The following is a 23,834-nucleotide window of genomic DNA, read 5'->3' on the forward strand; positions in this document are numbered from 1 at the left end:
TTTGCATGAGAATGGATTGAGACATCTGCAACAGCCCAGGGGAGAAATGAGGGGGCTGATTTAGACACAGTGAGAGGTTTGAGCAAAGCAAAGTTGAAAAGACCCTCCAGGTAACTGCTATGATTGACAGCAACGAGGGCAGGGTTCCTCCAGCACAGCCCTGGCACAGGCAGCTCCAGAGGAAGCCTGGGTCTCCCACTCCCTTCCTTTTGCCACAGTCTCCCTAGCACATGCCTCCACCCTTCTCTCACTTTGGGGGACTGTAGGGACCAGCCCCACAGGGTCGGTGGGTCTCTCCCTGTGTGCAGCGACGAGAGAGTGTAGAAATAAAGACACAAGACAAAGAGATAAAAGAAAAGGCAGCTGGGCCCCGGGGGACCACTACCACCAATGCGCGGAGACTGGTAGTGGCCCCGAATGTCTGGCTGCGCTGTTATTTATTGGATACAAAGCAAAAGGGGCAGGGTAAAGAATGTGAGTCACCTCCAATGATAGGTAAGGTCACGTGGGTCACGTGTCCACTGGACAGGGGGCCCTTCCCTGCCTGGCAGCCGAGGCGGAGAGGGAGAGGAGACAGAGAGAAAGACAGCTTATGCCATTATTTCTGCGTATCAGAGACTTTTAGTACTTTCACTAATTGACTACTGCTATCTAGAAGGCAGAGCCAGGTGTACAGGATGGAACATGAAGGCGGACTAGGAGCGTGACCACTGAAGCACAGCATCACAGGGAGACAGGCCTCCGGATAACTGCGGGCAAGCCTGACTGATGTCAGGCCCTCCACAAGAGGTGGAGGAGCAGAGTCTTCTTTAAACTCCCCCGGGGAAAGGGAGCCTCCCTTTCCCGGTCTGCTAAGTAGCGGGTGTTGTTACTTACACTTTTCGCTACCACTAGACCACGGTCCGCCTGGCAACGGGCGTCTTCCCAGACGCTGGCGTCACCGCTAGACCAAGGAGCCCTTCCGGTGGCCCTGCCTAGGCATAACAGAAGGCTTGCACTCTTATCTTCTGGTTACTCCTCACTATGTCCCCTCAGTTCCTATCTCTGTATGGCCTGGTTTTTCCTAGGCCATGATTATAGAGCGAGGATTATTATAATATTGGAATAAAGAGTAATTGCTACCAACTAATGATTATTGATATTCATATATAATCATATCTAAGATCTATATCTGGTATAACTATTCTTGTTTTATATTTTATTATACTGGAACAGCTTGTGTCCTCGGTCTCTTACCTCGGCGCCTGGGTGGCTTGCCGCCCACAGGGGACTGTGACCATTGGGTGGCAGGTGACTTCTTGAGAAATTCACTAATGTTTCCCTCTTTACTTCCTCCCTGCCTTGGTGGTTAATGGTTTGCCAAAGCAGAAGGAACATGCCTCTAGGCGCTTGCCACGATGACTTTTGCTTCCCAAAGTTAAGCTACTGAGCTGTTTATGGTTTATATGATGGGGCCTGAGAGATTAGGAGAAGGAAGGAGAACTTCTGGGGGACACATGGAGACTGAGGAAGAAGGGGCAATCATTTCTGCAAGCTCTGAGCTGCAACGCACACACACACTCTCAGCTGTGGAGCTTCACAGTCATTCCCTCTGCAGTCTCCCAGCCTCTCCAGAAACTTCCGTGCCCCAGGAGTGGCAGAGACAAGGCGATGGGAACAAGAGAGTATCTGCAGAATACACTGCCTGCTAAAGACAAGAGAGGACTCCCCAGATCCTTGCCTTGGTATTGCAGGAAGAGCTGAGCCTCCCAAAATAGGAGGTCAATTTATTGCCTGCCCTGCAGAATGGGAGCCGGAGGTTGAGGAGTGGATGTAAATAAAGGAATGCACTGTTTCTTGCACACACGTCTCTCCACTATCTGGGCAGAGTCTAGGTCTCATCCATCACCAAGTTTCTAGCACTCAGCTGAGAGGCTGCAGCAGGAGGGGCAGATGGAGGAGGGTGCGGTGCATACCATCTCCCCATCAAACCAATGGGCACCACTGTAACCATTCTTGTGTCTCCGGGGACTGTCAATCTGCATGCTAGGAAAGGGGTGGCATTCCAATCTTTCACTTTTTTGTGTGTGAGACGGAGTCTTGCTCTGTCGCCCAGGCTGGAGTGCAATGGTGCTATCTTGGCTCACTGCAACCTCCGCTCCCCGGGTTCAAGTGATTTTCCTGCCTCAGCCTCCTGAGTAGCTGGGATTACAGGTATGCGCCACCACACCCAGCTAATTTTGTATTTTTAGTAGAGACGGAGTTTCTCTATGTTGGTCAGGCTGGTCTGGAACTCCTGACCTCAGGTGATCCACCCGCCTTGGCCTCCCAAAGTGTTGGGATTACAGGCATGAGCCACTGCGCCCGGCCCCATGCTTTCACTTTTAAAAATGCTTGTAGGGCACGCAAAAATACTAAACGGTCGATGGAGAAGGTCTGTCTGGAGTAGTTCTTTTCTTTTTTGAGACAGAGTCTCGCTCTGTCGCCCAGGCTGGAGTGCAGTGGCACGATCTCGGCTTACTGCAAGCTCCACCTCCCGGGTTCACGCCATTCTCCTGCCTCAGCCTCCCAAGTAGCTGGGACTACAGGTGCCCACCACCACGCCTGGCTAATTTAATTTTTTGAATTTTTAGTACAGACGCGGTTTCATCGTGTTAGCCAGGATGGTCTCGATCTCCTGACCTCGTGATCTGCCCGCCTCAGCCTCCCAAAGTGCTGGGATTACAGGCGTGAGCCACCTCCCCAGCCTGTCCGGCATAGTTCTAACCGGGAACAGAGCCAGCGGCCAAGGCGGCACCAGGCCTGGCCACGGAGCGCCGCGCCTGCGCACTGCAGACTCTGAAGCTGCCGAGCCCTCCGCGGGGGGCAGGGGGGGCGGGGCGGGGCGGGGCGGCTGCCCGGGCATCCGGGTCCCTCACCCCGCCCCCGCTGCATGAATGAGAGGCGCGGCGCCCGCCCCTCCCCCGGCGGGCCCGCCCCTCGCGAGGGGCGGCCGCGCGCAGTCAGCCGCCGCCACCTCCGCCGCGCTCTGTCCGGACAGACGCTCGCCGCCCGCAGCCCGCCGCCCGCCGCAGGGCGCTGACGGTCCCGCACGTCTGCCGCTGCCGCCGGCGCGCCCGAGTAAGTGAGCGAGCGAGGGCGGGGGCGCCGCGGCCGCCGCCCCCGGGCTGGGGTTTGGGGGACCGAGCCGCTCCGGGTTCGGGATGCTGAGGAGACCGCGGGCCCGCGCCGGCCTCCCACACACACACACTCTCCGGGCGCCTCGGCGGGCCGGGCGCGGTGTGCAGGGGTGAGGCGGTGTCTCCAGGCTGAGGAGGGACACGGAGGAGGGTCCGGCGCGGCCCCGGGACTGGAGGGTGAGTCCCGCACAAAGGGCGGAGCGGGGCTGTCACCTGGAGGTCACGGAGGGAGGTGCGCGGGCCCCCGCACGTCCTGCTCGCCCAAGCTCTGGCATCGGGTCCCCGGGCGTGGGAGGCGGCTGGGATGAGCTGGGAGGCTAGGAGGAGGATGGCGAGGACGCTGCCCCCGCGTTGGCGGTGGGCGCGCGCCTTGGGGGGTGCGGCGTGGCAGTGTTTTCCTGGTCCCCGTCCACTCCTCCCCTTTCTTTGTGGCGCTTGTCTCGTGCCCCGTTGTCACAGTGTGCATGGCAGTGGTCGGGGTGGAGACCTCTTCCCTTGGCTTACTCATTAATGAAAGTCACCATCTGTGGGCAGGGGGCGTGTGTGGTTCCACAGGCCGGAGAATTAAGGACCCTCCTTTGTTTCTGGAGACCTAATGATGTGTGTGTGTGTGCGTTCAAGTGAAAGGGACATCTATGAAATGAGAGAATCAGAGATTGTCAAAAAGGGTATGAGGAAAAGGGGAGGGGATGTAACTTCATCACACCTTTACCCAATTCTTTACCTGATGTTATTTCAAACAGTTTTTTCTCACTGTAAAACCAGGGGGTTTTATTCATTGGAAATGTGCATCTAAATTCTCATATATCTGTGTTTCTAGAATACTTTGCCTTTTTGGGCTTAGTTAATGGTAAGATTCTCATGTCTGTCTACATAGGAATACTCCAACGTATAGGACACTGCTTTCTGGGTTTAGTTCATTGATAATTTTTCCGAATGTTCATAAATATGTCTATAGGAATACTCCAATATATCCTAGGACAGTTTTCTCCGCTCCTGAATACAGGCAGATTTTGTTTCTTTCTGCCTCCCTGTGTTAATAAGAAGGTGGTCCAGCAGGTTCTCTCTACCTCCTTGCTTTTTTTTCCCCTTAATGCTTTGGCAGAGGGTTTTATTGCATATTACCCTGGCATGCGCCCTTGCTTTGATGTGAATTTTCCTGTGTTCTGTTGTCTGGTTGTACAGCCCAGCTCAATGGCTCCTCTTACAGGACTACTGGAAAACAGAACACCTTTTTTCATTGTCCTCATCCCCAGAGAGAGAAGGAAGCGCTGTAGGTTCCCGCAAACGTTGACTCTGTCAGACTGCCTGCCTGACTTTGTTGTGTTGGTAAAGTTATGAAGAGTTGCAGTTGTTGTAGACCAATTAAAAAGAGGCTATTGGGATAGCACCAGCTCTTCCTTGCTATTTTGGTTGTAAAACAAATTATATGAATTTTGCAAGATAGTTGTTAACTCTGGTTGCATGATGATTTTCAGTTTCTTTTTTACCCATATGCTTTTACAGGGTGTTGGGAAATTAGCCGCTCATTTACAAGAAACACACCTCCAAAATATTTTTATTATGGGCTGGGTGCGGTGGCTCACACCTGTAATCCCAGCACTTTGGGGGGCCGAGGTGGGTGGATCACCAGAGGTCAGAAGTTTGAGACCAGCCTGGCCAACATGGTGAAACCCTGTCTCTACTAAAAAAATACAAAAAATTAGCCGGGCATGGTGGCGAGTGCCTGTAATTCCAGCTACTCGGGAGGCTGAGGCAGGAGAATCGCTTGAACCCCCGGAGGCGGAGGTTGCAGTGAGCCTAGATCGCGCCATTGCATTCCAGCCTGGGCAACGAGAGCGAAACTCTGTCTGAAAAAAAAGAAAAAAAAAGATATTTTTATTATGATCTTTAGATTCAAAATAGCGGTTTTAAAAAATTAAGAGGCGCTTATATTGGATGATATGAATAATTGTATGAGTTCTGTTTTCTTTAAGATTCTCTTTAGTATTTTTAAAAATCACATGTATTTTAATTCCTAGTAGTTTTCAGTGGAAAATGAAATGTAAACTAAGCAGTCTTCCACAGCATCTGTTTACGTATATTCCCTCTGTTTAAAACATTTGCTTTTAATTTGAAGGGGAAATTTTCCATGGTCAGTTCAGGATACATTATTCTTAGTAAAATTCTTACCACGTTCAAATTCTTTTTTGTAAGAGTAAAAAAAAAATTAATGAAAGTTGATTTTTCAATTGGGGACGTTTTGGTTTTAATGCATGATTTAAATAAAATCTTAATATCAATTAATTTAATTCAGATAAGTTAATTTAAAACAAGAGCTTTTATGAAGGAAAACTGAAGCAGAAAAAAAAACAAGAGCTTTACTAACTAAAGTCACTAATGTTGAAGTAACCCAATCCATTTATAAACTGCCTGTCTTGACTGCATAAGACATTTTTTAGGAGTCTCCTTAAAACAAACCATAAGGGGAAGTCTTAGATAAACAGAGTAGCATAACCGGAATTATCACTGAAATAGGCTTGCACAGTATCGCAATTTCATGGAAGTTTAATTTTGCAAGAGTGACTTAGCTATTTTTAATATCAACAAAGGAACCTAAACACAGCCTGGCCTTGTTATTCAGCATTCTGTTAATCAAAGTATTTGCCAACCCATAGTTTAGCATTCTGTAGTATGATGATTGAAGAAAAATTCTAAACTAACTTTTAGATCATTAAAATAGATAAAATAATGTTAAGTGCTGTTTTAATAGTAAATATTTATTCATTAGAATAGTAATACTATGTTAGTGATGGTAAGAGCATATATGGTAACACTTTGTTAACTAGGATCTATTATCCTCCCAATAATGTCTCATAATAAAAAGTAATTTATTTTTCCATTGAGCATTCTCTGTCAATAATTGCTTTTTTGTTTTTTGGGTGTTTTTTTGTTTTTTTTTTTTGAGATGGAGTCTCACCCTGTCCCCCAGGCTGGAGTGCAGTGGCGTGATCTCGGCTGACTGCAGCCTCTGTCTCCCAGGTTCAAGTGATTCTCGTGCCTCAGCTTCCCGAGTAGCTGGGAATACAGGCACTGGCCACCACTTCTGGCTAATTTTTTTTTGTATTTTTAGTAGAGACGGAGTTTTGCCATGTTGCCCAGACTGGTCTTGAGCTCCTGGCCTCAAGCCATCTGCCTGCCTTAGCCTCCCAAAGTGCTGTGATTATAGGTGTGAGCCACTGCGCCCAGCCAATAATTGTTTATTGTTTTAAATGGGAGTTTATTCTAAGATCAGTAATAATGTTATTACAATGTGTTAGCTTGAATCATATGAAATTGCCATGTTTAGACTGAGAAAAAATCAAAATCAGCAGTCTTATATATTATATAGTTCAACCACTCTCGACTCTTACCGGTTTCTTTTGGTATTTACCTTTATACTTATTTCGTTTTTAATGTTTATACTGCTATTTCTTAGCTCTTCACTTTTGGATATTATCTGTGGACTTCTATTTTGGAAGTTGAAGACTTAACTGTCTCACATAACTATCCTTCCATTTCCCACTCATACTTGACAGTTAGGTCGGTATTCAGTATTTATGTGACTGACAGTGTACCTATTATTCACAGATGAGCCACATAGGGTACTATTACTGTGTTTTCTTCTTGAACAACTTTTGTTGCTCCTGAATTAAATAATTGCCTCTTTTGTTTGTTTGGTTTTCATTTGCTGAGTTTTCTTTGTATCAGTCACTAATTCATTCAAACTCTATGACAAAACTGATTATCTTTGAATATTCTCAGGTAACCACTCACTTTCATATCTTTTCCCCAGGAGATGGTCCTGCTGGAGCCCCCTCTCTCCTACTCCAGTCTGGAATTGTTTGCTCCCTGGACTACTGCATAGCCATCATCCTGGGACTTCCCTTTGTCATCATCTTGGGAATTCCCTTTGCCTTCCTCCTGTGTTAGGTCTTCTATTTCCTGGACCCTGTGTCTTCCTTATTCTTGAGTAGCTTCCTGAGAAAGAGTACATACAAAATCTGAAATTCCTTCCTGAATTCAGAAGTTACATGTCTGGAAATGCCTTCATTTTACCTTCACTCTTGAATGGTAGTTTAGCTTGGTGTTAAAATCTGGATTGAAAATTAATGTCACTGTTTTGAAGACATTGTTCCATTAGCTTCCAGTGTCACTATTGAGAAGTCCAATGTCATTTTAATCCTCATTCCCCTTTTCTTCCCACTCTGGAAGATTTTAGGATCTTCAGTTTATCCCTGGTGTTCCTGACATTTCATGATGTACCTTGGAATAGATATTTTCCTTTACTTTTGCTTGTGGGGTAGGTTGTATTTTCCAAAAATGGCTGTACATATATGTGTGTGCATACTCCCCCCATCTCACCCAATATGCTATTCTTTGTGTTGTTCTTTGTGCCTCCATCAAGCAGTGGGGTCTTTGTTTCCTCCTCTTGAACCTGTGCAGACAGGAATTCTCCCCTGAACATTTTGGATCTTGAGCGTTGTGTTTTAAGAGCACAGCTGCAAGATCAAGAGCATGCACCTGGCACTGCTAGGTGCCCAGCGCCATCAGGCCAGCATCTCCCTTCCCATTTTCCTTGTGACCACTGTTCAGGCATTGAGATTAAGCACTGTAGATGTGTATGTGTTCATTGAGAGAGGGGATTAAGTTTTTTACTTTTAAATGAAATCATCAATGAAAATATCAATTGACATCAGAGAGAGTTTCTTTTAAGCAGTGAAATGAACCAACATGACGGCTATCAGATGCATTTTTAAAAAATCCACCTTAAGAAATGACAAAAAAAGAAATGACCAAAAAGAAACTATCTTGAGCTTCATGATTAAATATGTCATTATTAAATGTGGCAAATACATTGTTTACAAGAATTTCTGTGATGAGAAGATGGAAGCAAAAGGAGCTGCATAAATCACAGCTTCACAGAACATTGTCAGTATTTTTGTGTTTATCTCATGGATACTTATTATTATTATTATTATTATTATTATCATTATTTTGAGACAGAGTCTCACTCTGTCACCTAGGCTGGAGTACAGTGGCGCAATCTCGGCTCACCACAACCTCTGCCTCCCGGGTTCAAGCAATTCTCCTGCCTCAGCCTCCCGAGTAGCTGGGACTACAGGCGTGTGCCACCATGTCCAGCTAATTTTTGTATTTCTGGTAGAGATGGGGTTTCACTATGTTGGTCAGGCTGGTCTCGAAATCCTGACCTCGTGATCTGCCTACCTCAGCCTCCCAAAGTGCTGGGATTACAGGCGTGAGCCACCGCGTCTGGTCTTTTTTGTTTGTTTGTTTGTTTGAGACAGGGTCTCACTCTTTCACCCAGGCTGGAGTGCAGTGGCGTGATCTCGGCTTACTCCCACCTCTGCCTCCCAGGTTCAAGCGATTCTCCTGCCTCAGCCTCCCCAGTTGCTGGGATTACAGGTGCCTGCCACCATGCCTGACTAATTTGGATACATATTTTTAAAACATCCTTTGTTTACTCTTTAAAATTTTTAAAATTAAAAATCCTTTTTTTTCTATTTATAGCTGCTTTATCATTCATTTGGCTTTTCCATGACACCACCCAAGTGGCTGGATATTACAAGAGAACTTCAGACCAAAAATCTGAAGTAGACACTCAGCACTGCCTGGCAAAGCTACCACTGATTCTTAATAAGATCTTTTTGCCTATCAGTATTTCATAACTTCTCTCCACTCCTTAAACTCATCAGCAACCCACCCCTCCTACTCAGATAAGCTGACCTCATAATTCATTGGGTTTAGGAGATATCAGACAGAAACTACTCATCTTCCCCCCAACCAAATCTAGAAATCTGCCTTCCTTAGACCCATGTTTTCTGTCTCCTATTGGAGGCAAGCTCCCCTCTCTACTGTGTTCCTCCTCACATCTTCTATACCTCGTGCCCCCTCATATCTCACAGCTTTTGCATTTTTGCCCTCTCTCTTGCATCATCAGCAACTCTCCAGGGGGCTATCCATGTCAGCATACACATATGCCGTGATGTTGCCCATCTTTAAAATCAGAATAAGCTTCAGCAAACAACTTTTCCCTGACCCTGCTCTATCCCTTTCTATTTACTTACATGGTTAAGTCTCTCAAAAGAGAAGTGTACGTGCCTTCCCTACCTCCTCTATAGTACGTACCACCCTCTGAAATTCTGTTGTTTAATAATTTTTGTGTGACTTACCCCTAATAGAAGGTCAGCTCCAGGAAGGCAAGGACCTCATCTGTCCTGTTTACCACTCTGTCCCCTAGGACAGCAGGTGGCACAAGTATCTACTCAATACATGGGCAAAAGAGGCACAACTGACCTGGTAAAATAGCTTTTGATTTTTAAAAATTTCTAACAAGAGAATCCATGTTTTTTAATTACTCACCATTTTTTGCTGCACTTAAGAGTTGAAACAATTATAAAGAGTATATTAATGATCAAATTTTGCCCTATGTTACATTTCATTCTTTCATAAGTATGACTTAATATTGGCAGTCTTGGGCCGGGCGTGGTGGCTCATGCCTATAATCCCAGCACTTTGGGAGGCCGAGGCAGGTGGATCATGAGGTCAGGAGTTCAAGACCAGCCTGGCCAAGATGGTGAAACCCCATCTTACTAAAAATACAAAAAATTAGCCGGGTGTGGTGGCGGATGCCTGTAATCCCAGTTACTCGGGAGGCTGAGACACAGAATTGCTTGAACCTAGGAGGTGGAGGTTGCAGTGAGCCAAGATCGTGCCATTGCACTCCAGCCTGGGTGACAGAGCGAGACTCTGTCTCAAAAAAAAAATATATATATATATATATATATATATATATATATATATATATACAGTCTTGCACCTGGACTCTGGCATCAGACTGCTTGGAGTTGAATTCCAGCTCTTTCACTTTTTGCTATGTGACCTCCAGCAGGTTTCCTAACCTCTCTCTTTCTTCATTTGTAATGTGGTTAATAATAGTTCCTACCTCATGTGTTTGTTTTGTGTTCCAAATGAGATAATATGTAAAATGCTGAACTCAGTACTTGTCTTGGGAGTAAACTCAATGAAAAATAATAGTAATTATTATAGCCTCCTCCAGTTTATAATATTTGACTCTGGGTTGGTCTCTGTAATATTTTTGTTCAAAATACTATATCTCCTAGGGTATATGGGCTATCAGTATGATGATTCAGCTGTTCTTGGTTTTGTGGGCGGGGGGGGTGTTTGTTTTTAAGAGAGAGAGTCTCATTCTGTCGCCCAGGCTGGAGTGCAGTGGTGTGATCTCCAACTCACTGCAGCCTTAACCTCCAGGGCTCAAGCAATCCTCCCACCTCAACCTCCCAAGTAGCTGTGACCACAGGCACACACCAGCATGCCAGACTAATTTTTTTTTTTTTTTCTAGAAACAGGGTCTCACTATGTTGCCCAGGCTGGTCTCAAACTCCTGGGCTCAAGTGACCCTACCAGCGCCTCCCAAAGTGCTAGGATTACAGGCAGGAGCCACCATGCCCAGCCAATAAATCATTTTGATCACTTGATAAAATATTTTTATTTCAAGCCAAGTCCTGTTCTTTGTTTATTTGGTTTTCTCAGAGGTGAGGTTCTTTCTTCATGTTATTCCACATTAAGTTTTCTTATTTCTGGAAATGGAGTTTTAAAAACACGCGATATATCATCAACAGATTTTTTTTTTTTTTTTTGAAGGTGCTATAAGACAATGTTCTTTTCACCTACTAGCTAGCTGGGAGGGTAAATATATGTAGCAGTACAAAGTGTATTCTGAGGACCACATAAAAAATACAGACAGGCTCTGTAGAAGTTCAGACTAGGGAGAGTCAGGTATTTCTAACCCTAAGGGATTCCTACAGCTTTTCTGCATGTTAAATAGTCTGTTTTAGCTTATTCTCTTATTACTTGTCTTGGTTTTTATTTTGAAAGTTTGCTTAATAATCATGGGAATATTTTAGATTTTAAAATACAAAATTTACAAGCTAAAATTGAGAGCAATTTTTAGTTGTAGAAACTGTTTCTTGAAGTAATTGACTTAGCATTTGCTCTGCCTCTTTCTTTTCTTATCTAGGTAGGTAGTGGGGACTCCTTCAATTATCTGAGCAATTCACATCTCAGAATGTAGTGTTGGGTAAATTGAGGGTTCTAAAAGAATGCCAGATGGTTTGAAAGGAACTGTGAGCATTCCAACTAGTGCAGTCCTTTGAAAGCCAGCTGGCAGAGCCTCCTGTGCTTTGGAGGTAGGAACCAGACACTGTTCCATGCCAGCTGGCCCAGGAGTAGCTGGCCAGTGGCCTTGCTTTTGGCTGGCCACTCTTGGGAAAGCTGGCCTGGGCCCTCCATGTGCTGTAAGGATAGTCTGATACCAGAGAGTTGCACTAGCCCTCCATAGTACCCCAGGGAGTTGGAGGAAGCCTGCAGTGGCAAGGGAAAGGAAACTGCTTTTTAGAAAATGTTACAAGTGAACCTCATGTTACAAATTTGCTCTGGAAATTTAATGTAATTTGAATTTTTATGGATTCACTACTGTTAGGTGTATTAAAGTTGCAATGAACTGTAGTGAATGTTTTTATATTGTAAGTAACTTCCAGGTTACCTGCTTTCAAAGTTCCTGTTTTTATTTGTTGACTTTTCTTAAAGTGAGGTTTGCCTGTTCCTTTTGTTGTCATCTTCTAAAGTTTTGATCATTTGAATTAGGAAAATTTTTCCATCTTGTTGTAAAGCTTGCTCCTGTGTAAACCATAGACTTTTTTTTTTTGAGACGGAGTCTTGCTCTGTCACCCAGGCTGGAGTGCAGTGGTGGTCTTTCTGCTGACCGCAACCTCTGCCTCCTGGGTTCAAGCGATTCTTCTGCCTCAGCCTCCCAAGTAGCTACGAATACAGGCATGCGCCACCACACTCAGCTAATTTTTGTATTTTTAGTAGAGACAGGGTTTCACCATGTTGGCCAGGCTGGTCTTGACCTCAAGTGATCTACCCGCCTCAGCCTCCTAGAGTGCAGGGATTACAAACATGAGCCACCACGCCTAGCCATAAACCATAGATTCTATAGAAAGTTGATTATGTATGTAGTCTTAGCTTGTCTCTCATTTTGATGGTACTTACATTTTCCCGATTAGACAGGTGCTTGTATCAGATACAGTTCTTCACTTCCTTTAGCAAATTTAATATCATAATTGTTTAATTGACAGCAAAACAAGTGCAAATATCATACTGTAAGAATAATGAGCATTCAGTTCATTTGATGACAGTGTTTATTGAATTCTCAAAATTAATAGCTTCACTGCTGTCTATCAGTATGCTTTATGTTGCCTTAATTTTTTTTTCAAATTTGGAGATTGAATGGTGCTGCAGTATCTGTTAAGTTTATTAAGTTCATCTCGGCAAACCAAAAAAAAAAATTATAGCTACCTGTATCTCTTTATTGTTCCTTTCGAAATCTGAGCATGTGAAATTATGCTTAGTGATATAAATTTGAAATAGAACCTAGATATTATATCTAAATAGTCTCTATCTTGGACTGAATGAAAAAAGTTAACAGATAATGAAACGTCAAATTATGAGTTAATGTAGTTTGTGGGAAATGGGTGGGAAGGGAAATCAAAGGTGTAGGCTTTCATTCATTTTCTTCAGCATGAATCAAGTTGCAAAACTTCTTCAGAAATGTGTTGGAAATCTCATGCATGGCTATAATTAAATAAAGGCTTTTACTCAAACTTGTCGATTATCTCTGTAAACAAGGCAGATGGAATTTTCGGGGTAGTAAGATTTTTTTTTTTTTCTTGAATCACAGAACAGTATATCAATAGCCAGGGGCAATATTATACTCAGAAAATAATCTTTCATATTGGTTAACCTATACTAAAAAGCTTTTATGCCAGTAGCTTTAAATATATTGCCTATTTACTGCTTACAGCAATCCTCAAAGAGTTGTTTATGGATGACAAACTAAAGGTCAAAGAAGTAACCTGTTCAGATTTACAAGTTCAGGGTCCAGTTTTGAACCTAGGCCTTGATCCTCTAGAGCCCACCACCTGTCACAGTGGATGTTATCAACTTTTCACAAGAATACAGTCTCTTTACTATTCAGATGTTATCCTGTACTGGCACCTCTGGAGGGCTATTGATAATGGAAGTGCAGAGATCTTTGCAGAGAATAGCTGGAGAATAAGAAGTGATTTGGGGGGTGGGGGGGCGGCAGAATCTATATTTTTTAAATCTCTTCTGATGCTCCTGCAGAACTACTGCAGTAAATAAAAATGACTTGTCAGAATCAGATGGAGCAAAGGGGGTTTATTAGTTTCCTAACATTCCTGTAACACAATTACTATAAACCTAGTGGCTTAAAACAACAGAAAGTTGTTCTTTCACAGTTCTGGAGGTAGAAGTCCAAAATCAAGGTGTCAGCAGGGTTGCTGTGCTCCCTCCAAAGACTCTAGAGGGGAATCCTTCCTTGCCTCCTCCAGGTTTTGGTGATTCCACACATTCCAGTCTCTGCTTCTGTCTTCATATGGTCTTCTCTTTCTCTCTTATAAAGACACTTGCCATTGGATCTAGAATCCATTCAAATAATCCAAAATGCTGTTGTCTCCAGATCCTTAAATTATATCTGCAAAGACCTCTTTTTTTTTTCTTAAATAAAGTCGGTTCAAATAAAGTCACATTCACCGACTCCTTGTGTTAAGAAATGGACATATCTTTTTGAGGGCCACCATTCAATCCACTCAAGAGAGTAAGATTTTTCCTTGGTAATAATTTTTACTTTGACTACTGTCTCACACAGAATCCGAGATTAGACAAGTATTCAGGAGACTGTGATACAAAGTGTGGAAAAATATTGAAAGTAGAGAAAGACAGAAGATTGAAGTTCAGGGGAAGGTTTATGGGGTCAAGGCAGGTTTCATGGAGGTTGTATTGCTTGAGGTACATTATGAAGGATGGACAGAATTTTATGAGATAGTTGCGGATAGCCTGGGATGTGCAGATAGTGGAAGTATCAAGAAAAAAGATAGGGAGTAATCTTCAGGGAACCATAACTAATGCATTTGACTAAAGTCTGGTATTTAGAGAAATAGTGGGGAATGAGGATGAAAAGTCCGGGCCAATTCATGGGAGGCCTTTAGTGTTGAGCTGATGAATTTGTACTTGGTTTAGAGTTGCTTATCCATAAGAATGCTATATTATAAGAGTTTCTGGCCAGGCGTGGTGGGTCACGCCTGTAATCCCAACACTTTGGAAGGCCAAGGTAGGGCAGATCACTTGAGGTCAGGAGTTCAAGACCAGCCTGTCCAACATGGCGAAACCCTGACTCTACTAAAAATTACAAAAATTAGCCAGGTGTGGTGGCACATGCCTGTAATCCCAGCTACTTGGGAGGCTGAGTCAGGAGAATCTCTTGAACCCAGGAGGCAGAGGTTGCAGTGAGCTGAGATCGCGCCATTGCACTCCATCCTGGGCGATAGAGTGAGGCTCTGTCTCAAAAAAAAAAAAAAAAAGGAGTTTCTAACATGGGCCTTCAAAACAATGATAAAACCCTTTGAAAGAAATATGTAGATTTTCTTTCAAAATAGATTTTCAGAAGGTTCCATAATGCTAAGAAAAGGTTAAGAACTACTGCTCTATTAGAAATGAAATGTTTTATGCTTTGAAGATGTTTCTGGAAAACTATTGATTTTCTGTTCTGTTTACTTCGAATTGCTTGGAAGATAATTTGAAAATTGACCTCCAAAGAAACTTAGTCAGCGCTGTGTGTGGAATATATTGTAAATGTTGCATATTAAAAGTTAAAATACTATTTCAGAAGGGATGTGAAGGAGGCCCTGGATTCTTAGAAAATGATTACACAAAAAGAAAAATTCTGGGCTGGGCGTGGTGGCTCACGCCTGTAATCCCAGCACTTTGGGAGGCCGAGGTGGGTAGATCACGAGATCAGGAGTTCAAGACCAGCCTGTCCCAGATGGTGAAGCCCTGTCTCTACAAAAATACAAAAAAATTAGCCAGGCGCCATGGCAGGCACCTGTAATCCCAGCTACTCAGGAGGCTGAGGCAAGAGAATCACTTGAACCTGGGCGGCAGAGATTGCAGTGTGCTGAGATCGTGCCACTGCACCCCAGCTTGGGTGACAGAGTGAGACTGTCTCAAAAAAAAAAAAAAGAAAAGAAAACGAAAAATTCACAGCATTCATTTCAGAATGCAGCTGTGACTTCTGTTTTCTGTGTCTTCATTTTCTCTATTTCAGTTCACTACCACCATCCATTTAGAACTCCAGAATTATATAAAAGCATGACACAGTTCTAAGGGGAGTAAATCGACAACTGCATTCCTAAAGTTTTTTTTTTAAATGTATTATATAAAAACTGTATTTTATCTACTGTTGATTTCCAGTGAAATAACCTACTTCAGGAAACTATATTATATAGCTGTCTGGTCATATCTGAGGAAAAAATGATATTTTCCATATAACTTATTCTGTTTCTAAATAATCAACTGCCATGACTTTTTTTCATCGATTCTTTTGTTTTCTACCTGAGATTAATATTACTTAGTAGACTTACCTATACTATTTTTTCAGACTTTTCTGCTAGTGAGGTTCTTCTTTTAAATTTTTTTATTATGGCCCTGTGCCTGTCAGTGGGATTCAACAATTAACAAGATTTTGCCACATTTGTTTCATTTATCTTTTTATCTTTTACCTTTCTTTGCTGAGGTTTTGTTTTGTTTTGTTTTTTGTTTTTTGTTTGTTTTTGAGATGGAGTCTCGCTCTGTTGCCCAGGCTGGAGTGCAGTGGCACCATCTTGGCTCACTGCAAGCTCCGCCTCCTGAGTTCACGCCATTCTCCTGCCTCAGCCTCCAGAGTAGCTGGGACTACAGGCACCCGCCACCACGCCGGGCTAATTTTTTTATATTTTTAGTAGAGACGGGGTTTCACTGTGTTAGCCAAGATGGTCTCGATCTCCTGACCTCGTGATCCACCCGCCTCAGCCTCCCAAAGTGCTGGGATTACAGGCATGAGCCACCATGCCCGGCTAATTTTTGTATTTTTGGTAGAGATGGGGTTTCACGATGTGGCCCAGGCTGGTCTCAAGCTCCTGACCTCAAGGAATCTGCCCACCTCGGCCTCCCAAAGTGCTGGGATTACAGGCGTGAGCCACTGCGCCCGGCCACCCTGGCGTACTTCTATATGGACCTCTAAAAAATAAGGACATTGTCTTAGAGAACCAGAATGCCATTCTCACACCTAGTAAAATCAAGTTACTTCTTGGTTTCATCTAATAGCTAGACTTTGTTCAGCTTGCCAGATTGTCTCAGGAATATCTTTTGTAGAGACGGTTTGTTCACCCTGGGATTCAGAGTCCACAGATCACATTTGGTCATTTTGTCTCTTAACGTCTAGGGCAATTCCTCCTCCCCATTTTGTTTTGTTTTGTGTAATGGACTCATTGTAGGAACTGGGTCAGTTATTCTGTGGAATTTCTCATATTTGGGATTTGTCTGCTTGCTTCATCATGGTGTCAGTTTGTTGCTCTGTTCTGTGTTTCCTACAAATGGAAATTAGTTCTAGAGACTTGATTAAAATCAAATTTAAGTGTTTTTGGCAAGAATAGTTACTAGGTGTGTAATATTGCATCACATTCAACGGCCCATAGCGTCTGGCTACTCCACTTCTATTGTTGCTAAAAGACTCCACTGATGGTCATTCAATGTAAGTTATTTCTTCTGTGGTGGCAAAATGTTAATTTTCTTATTCTGTTATCTCTTCCACATTTACTCACAGGAATTCCGTAAAGAAGACCTTTCCTTTATCAAGTAGGGCTATTTGGGATTACTCTGAAATGCAGTTTGTATGAGAGACTGATGAGTAATTTTATACTATTGTATCCTTCATAAAAGATAATGTGTTTTAATCAGAGTAAAAAAAATTGAGTTAATTGAATTGAGGACTTATATTTTGTTTTAACAGTCGGGATATATGGAAGGCTTTTATAGACTAGAATCAAGCAGCGGAGAGGAAAGAGTACTAGATTAGCATAAAAAGTCGGGGGATTACCAGGGTTGCCTTGGCCTACTACCCCCCATTCCATAAATGCAACTGAATGTTTAATCCATTAATTCTTCATAAACTAGTGTCTCTGGCAGGATAAATGCCACTGAGTTCCTAGAGATAGGTCTTGCATCTGGAATCAAAGACAAATGATAAAGAAACACTGCAAACATACATTATTATTAAGTTTATTTCCTTAATGAGATGCAAAGGAAAATAGTGATGATCTTTTCCAGACTTGTTTGCTTAAAATAATATTTTTAGAGAGCTAAACCTTTGATCTAGAGCTGGTTAGCTTACAAAGAATACTGTTCCCCTCCTTATCCTGTCTCTGCTAACTCCCCTCCGCTTGACTGAAATAAGGAGAATTTGTTTTTTTTATAATAGTCAAGAACCTTATTTGCCCACGTTTTATAATTTGTCAGAAATATCACTTAGTGATTCCAAATTCTTAATTACCCTAGGACTTATACTGTTGAGGCCAGCTAGTTTGAATACAATCAGATCTTTTAGTTTCTCTTTGTTTCTTTCACCCATTTTAATTTGGTTTTAAATCTTTCGAGCAGAAGGATCTTGACCAGTCAGATCTGTGGGGCACATATCATCTGAACAGGCAGAAATGAAAACCACAGGACATGCTTTGCCTTGTTTATGTTTTCTAATATAATTATTTCTCTCCAGCAATTACTGGGTTTTTCACGTGTGTGTGTCCCTAAAATATTTTCAACGTTACTGTGAAATTGCATATAGACTAAAGAAATGAAAGTTGTATATTGTAGAATTAATGCCTAAATATTTTTAAAGGCAGAGAGAATTCTTCATTGAATATCAGTCTTTTTATTTCAGTTGTACTTTATGGGGGATTGTCCCTTGATCACCATTTCTGATAATAACTTTTGTTTAACTTCATGTCTTCACATTCCTATGCAGTTAAATTACTGAGTATGTAATACTCAGTAAAGCCTTACTTATTTGTCCTGCTGCATTTTACCTTAAGTCAGTTTGTTTTTATTCATCTCCTGAACTCATATATCCTGGGGAAAGTTACCTTAGTATCAGATGAAAAGTAAACAAGTTGGTGTTCTTGGCCTAGTAACCATCTCTAGACAACCTCTAATCATATTATTTGAGAAGGCCATTAAAAGTATGTGCTACCAGCTGGGCGTGGTGGCTTACGCCTGTAATCCCAGCACTTTGAGAGGCTGAGACTGGCAGATCACCTGAGATCAAGAGTTCAAGACCAGCCTGACCAACATGGAGAAACCCCATCTCTACTAAAAATACAAAATTAGCCCGGCTTGGTGGCACATGCCTGTAATCCCGGCTACTCAGGGGGCTGAGACAGGAGAATAGCTTGAACCCGGGACATGGAGGTTGTGATGAGCCGAGATCGTACCATTGCGGTCCAGCTGGGCGACAAGAGCAAAACTGTGTCTCAAAAAAAAAAAAAAGTATGTGCTACTGTGATTTCTCTATAAGGGAACCCTTGCTATGTTTACTGATTATGTTGTTTACTTAAAAATGATATCACTGTGAGTCTTCTCTGAAAGGTAAAGAATGCCATTATAGGCCGGGCACAGTGGCTCACACCTGTAATCCCTGAACTTTGGGAGGCTGAGATGGGTAGATCACCTGAGGTCAATAGTTCAAGACCAGCCTGGCCAACAGGATGAAACTCTGTCTGTACTAAAAATACAGAAAATTAGCCGGGCGTGTTGGTGGGTGCCTGTAATCCCAGCTACTTGGGAGGCTGAGGCAAGAGAATTGCTTGAACCCAGGAGGCAGAGGTTGCAGTGAGCCGAGATCACGCCATTGCACTCCAGCCTGGGCAACAAGAACAAAACTAAAAAAAAAAAAAAAAAAAAAAAAAAAGAACACCATTATAAAGGGATGCCTAAAAAGACCATAGACAATACCAGTATAATTTTTAATCAGTTGAGCTAAGCACGAATGTTGATTATTCTTCAAGGCTCTAAAATTGTTTTAGTGCTGAAGATTACATTTTCCTACCTGTTGAATTAAACAGATGCTTGTAGAACACCTACTATGTGCAAGTCTTTGCGCTAGGTGCTGAGCAGTAGGGTAGATTTCACCATTCTGATGAAAAAGACAAACTTCCTCTCTTCAAAGATCTCTTCTAGGAAATTTTGTTTCAACTCTGTTGCCTCCTGGCCCTCATTTAATACAACCAGAACCTCACTGCACTTGGGCCCCACGATCAGCCTTTGTCCTGTTTCCTTGTTTGTTAAGTATGTGGAGATATGGGGACTAGAAAGTGGTAGTGGTAGAGCACAGCCATTTGAAGCCCTGTTCTTTTTTTTTTTTTTTTTTTTTTTTTGAGACGGAGTCTTGCTCAGTCACCTAGGCTGGAATGCAGTGGCACGATCTCGGCTCACTGCAAGCTCCGCCTCCCAGGTTCACGCCATTCTCTTGCCTCAGCTTCCCTAGTAGCTGGGACTACAGGCGCCCGCCACCACGCCTGGCTAATTTTTTGTATTTTTAGTAGAGACAGAGTTTCACCGTGTTAGCCAGGATGGTCTCGATCTCCTGACCTCGTGATCCGCCCACCTCAGCCTCCCAAAGTGGTGGGATTATGGGCGTGAGCCACTGCGCCCGGCCCTGTTTTTTTTTGTTTTTTTAAGAGACAGGGTCTCACTGTCGCCCAGGCTAGAGTGCAGTGGTGCAATCTTAGCTTACCACAGCCTCAACTTCCAGGCTCAAGCAATCTCTCCACCTCAGCCTTCTGAGTATCTGGGACTACAGGCACATGTCACCATGCCCAGCTGTTTATTAATTTTTTTTTTAATTTTTATAGAGATGAGGTCTTACTCTCTTGCCTAGGCTGGTCTTGAACTCCTAGGTTCAAGTGATCCTCCCACCTTGGCCTGCCAAAGTGCTGGGCTACAGGCGTGATTCACCATGCTGGCCTGAAACTTTGTTCTTTGGTGACCACAAATCTTACACATTCTGCTTTCTTTCCTCTACCAGAAATAAGGGTGATTTTTGTCTTTTAAGTAAGATTTCAATTATTTCATCCAATATGCATTTTGGATTTACAATCTTACCTTTATTCATGTCAATAACTATTTTATGTGCCTCGTATTCAGCCTGAATTTACAGAAAGCTACATTTGTGGTAAGAAGCACTTGATGAATAACCCCACTACATTTTATTATTTTAGTTCACTTCTGAGTTTATTAGATCTGATATCATTTTAATATTTTTTCAGACATTTTACATATGATCTGACTTAAAATTTCCTGTAATTTGAAAAAAACTGGCTCTTCATGAGGTTTTTGTTTTGTTTTGTTTTGTTTTTTTGTTTTTTTTTAAGATGGAGTCTCACTCTGTCACCTGGGCTGGAGTGCAGTGGCATGATCTCAGATCGCTGCAACCTCTGCCTCCCGGGTTCAAGCAATTATCCTGCCTCAGACTCCCAAGTAGCTGGGACTACAGGTGCACGCCACCACGCCTGGCTAATTTTTTGTATTTTAGTAGAGACAGGGTTTCACTGTGTTGCCCAGGCTGGTCTCGAACTTCTGAGCTCAGGTAACCTGCCTGCCTTGGCCTCCCAAAGTGCTAGGATTACAGGCATGAGCCACTGCGCCTGGCCACATATATTTTTGCATAGTAAGTTCCAAGTAAATTTCCATAAAGGTAAAAAAGAAGCAGGGTGATATACAGAAAAGCATGTGGGATTCAAGTAAGTTTTGACCCTATTATTTGTTACCTATTTGGCCTTGGTGAATCACTATTTAGCCTCAAATGGGGATAATTATCATTGAATATTCCAGTTATTGTGAGAGTAGTTTATCTCCTTTAATTAAATGCTCTCCTAATGATGATTGTTATTAAGCAAGGAATAACAACAAACAATTTTTGCTACATCTCAGTTCTCCTCTTTTTATAAATATAAGTTCAGTTATGCAGCCAGCTTAGCCTGGCTGCTGAACTGTGGCTGATCAGAAGTTCCATTTCAGTGGATGTCAGATGATGTAAAAATTGTAACTGCCTAACTGTACTACATACTTCTTAACTTTTAAGGAGATTGTATATGCATTAATATAATTTTTTTTTTTTGAGACAGAGTTTCACTCTTATTGCCCAGGCTGGAGTGCAATGGCTTCATCTCAGCTCACTGCAGCCTCCACCTCCCAGGTTCAAGCAATTCTCCTGCCTCAGCCTCCCAAGTAGCTGGGATTACAGGCATGTGCCACCACACCCGGCTAATTTTTTGTATCTTTAGTGGAGACAGGGTTTCACCATGTTGGCCAGGCTGGTTTCGAACTCCTGACCTCAGGTGATCCACCCACCTCGGCCTCCCAAAGTGCTGCGATTACAGGCTTGAGCCACCGCGCCTGGCCATTAAAATACCATTTTTGATGATTGTCTTAGGCAATTCTCTTTTGCCTTTTTTTAACAGCTTTATTGAGACATAATTTATATCCCATATAGTTCGCTCAAAGTGTACAATTCAGTGGCTTTTAGAATATTAGAGTTGTCTATCACCACAATCAATTTTAGAACATTTTAGTTATCATTATTCCAAGAAGAATGGCCTTCACTCCTCAGTCCCCTCATTCTCCCCGCTCCTCCCCCTTCCCCCCGCTCCTCCCCCTTCCCTTGCTCTAAGCAACTACCAATCTACTTTCTATTTCTACAGATTTGCCTATTCTGGGCCTCTTATATAAATGGAATTTTTAAAATGTATCCTGTATGACTGGCTTTTTTCACTTAATATGAGGTTTTCAAGGTTCATCTATGTTCTTTTTTATCTTAAGGCTCTTAGAGATATACTGACTTATCCTGAAGGAAGAAGAGATGAAGTGACTTTTTTTGTTTGTTTGTTTGTTTTGTTTTTTTTTTTTGAGACAGAGTTTTGCCTCTTGTTGCCCATGCTGGAGTACAATGGCATGATCTCGGCTCACTGCAACCTCCGCCTCCTGGGTTCAAGTGATTCTCCTGCCTCAGCCTCCTGAGTAGCTGGGATTACAGGCATGCGCCACCACGCCCAGCTAATTTTGTATTTTTGGTAGAGATGGGGTTTCTCCATGTTGGCCATACTGGTCTCAAACTCCTGACCTCAGCTGATCCGCCCGCCTTGGCCTCCCAACGTGCTGGAATTACAGGCGTGAGCCACTGCACCCAGCCACTGCACCCGGCCGTGACTTTTTTTAAACAAAGAAAATTGACTGTGTTTCATGAGTCTTCAGTCACAAATGACGAGAAAAGCCCTATAAACAGTTACTGTAGCTATAGACCTAAGAATGGTGTTCTAGTGTAGAATGTGGAAAAGATTCATGTCCCATCATTCCTTTTAGATGCATTTGTATACATGAATAATGTCGTGGTTGTTAGTGAATCTTTCAGTACAAAGGATAATAATGTGCAACTCTATAGGACTGTTGTAACTAAAACTGTTGGAACACTGTCACTTTTATTTGCTGTTCTCTTGTAACTAATTTTCCAGCTGACTATCCTGCATAACTCAGACATTCTTATATAATATCTGTGGTTACATGCTACATTTTTGTTTTTTGTTTTGTTTTGTTTTTTGAGACAGAGTCTTGCTTTGTCACCCAGGCCTGAGTGCAGTGGCCTGATCTTGGCTCACTGCAACCCCCCACCTTGCGGGTTCAAACAGTTCTTCTGCCTCAGCCTCCTGAGTAGCTGGGGTTACAGGTGCACACCACCACGCCCGGCTAATTTTTGTATTTTTAGTAGAGATGGGGGTTCGCCATGATGACCATGCTGGTCTCGACCTCCTGACCTCAGATGATCCACCTGCTTTGACCCCCAAAGTCCTGGGATTACAGGTGTGAGCCACCACACCCAGCCACGTGTTACATTATTTATTTTTTTTAATTTTATTTTATTTTTTAAGACGGAGTCTCGCTCTGTCGCCCAGGCTAGAGTACAATGGCGTGATCTCGGCTCACTGCAACCACCGCCTCCTGGGTTCAGGCAATTCTCCTGCCTTAGCCTCCTGAGTAGCTGGGATTACAGGCACACGCCACCATGCCTGGCTAAATTTTTTTTTTTTTTTGAAATAGAATCTCACTCTGTTGCCCAGGCTGGAGTGCAGTGGTGTGATCTTGGCTCACTGCAACCTCCACCTCTCGGATTCAAGTGATTCTCCAGCCTCAGCCTCCCGAGTAGCTGGGTCTACAGGCATGTCCCACCATGCCTGGCTAATTTTTGTATTTTTAGTAGAGACGGGGTTTCACCATACTAGTCAGGCTGGTCTCGAACTCCTGACCTCAGGTGATCCACCCACCTCGACCTCCCAAAGTGCTGGGATTACAGGCGTGAGCCACAACGCCCAGCCTAATTTTTGTATTTTTAGTAGAGATGGGGTTTCACCTTGTTGGTCAGGTTGCTCTCGAACTCCTGACCTTGTGATCCGCCCGCCTTGGCCTCCCAAAGGGCTGGGATTACAAGCCTGAGCCACCACGCCTGGCCACATTTTTTATTCTTATATGAGCTTGATGGGCTGAATGCTAAGTATTTTATTTCAGGATAACCAATTATTGCATATTAGTATAAATGAGCTGTTGGGGACAGGATACTTAGAAGTGCAACCCTTAGAGCATATTCCCCCTCAAATTTTTGGATGTAGTTTAAAA

At 43.1% G+C, this 23,834-nt stretch overlaps 1 protein-coding gene across 3 annotated transcripts in view; it reads left to right on the forward strand.

Annotated features, from left to right (window-relative positions):
• Positions 1–2,914: 2,914 nt before the first annotated feature.
• The window catches only part of RNF24 (ring finger protein 24), a 91,534-nt gene continuing 70,614 nt past the window's right edge, over positions 2,915–23,834 (forward strand). The window contains exon 1 of one of the 3 annotated variants that reach the window (XM_054467923.2): positions 2,915–3,099. The gene's annotated coding sequence lies outside the window, so the exon portion shown is untranslated. Of the gene's footprint in view, positions 3,336–23,834 lie in introns of all 3 variants that reach the window. The other 2 variants (XM_054467924.2, XM_054467926.2) reach the window with 2 other exon arrangements.

This window comes from Pongo pygmaeus, chromosome 21 (assembly GCF_028885625.2).
Source record: "Pongo pygmaeus isolate AG05252 chromosome 21, NHGRI_mPonPyg2-v2.0_pri, whole genome shotgun sequence".
Taxonomy (NCBI): domain Eukaryota; kingdom Metazoa; phylum Chordata; class Mammalia; order Primates; family Hominidae; genus Pongo; species Pongo pygmaeus.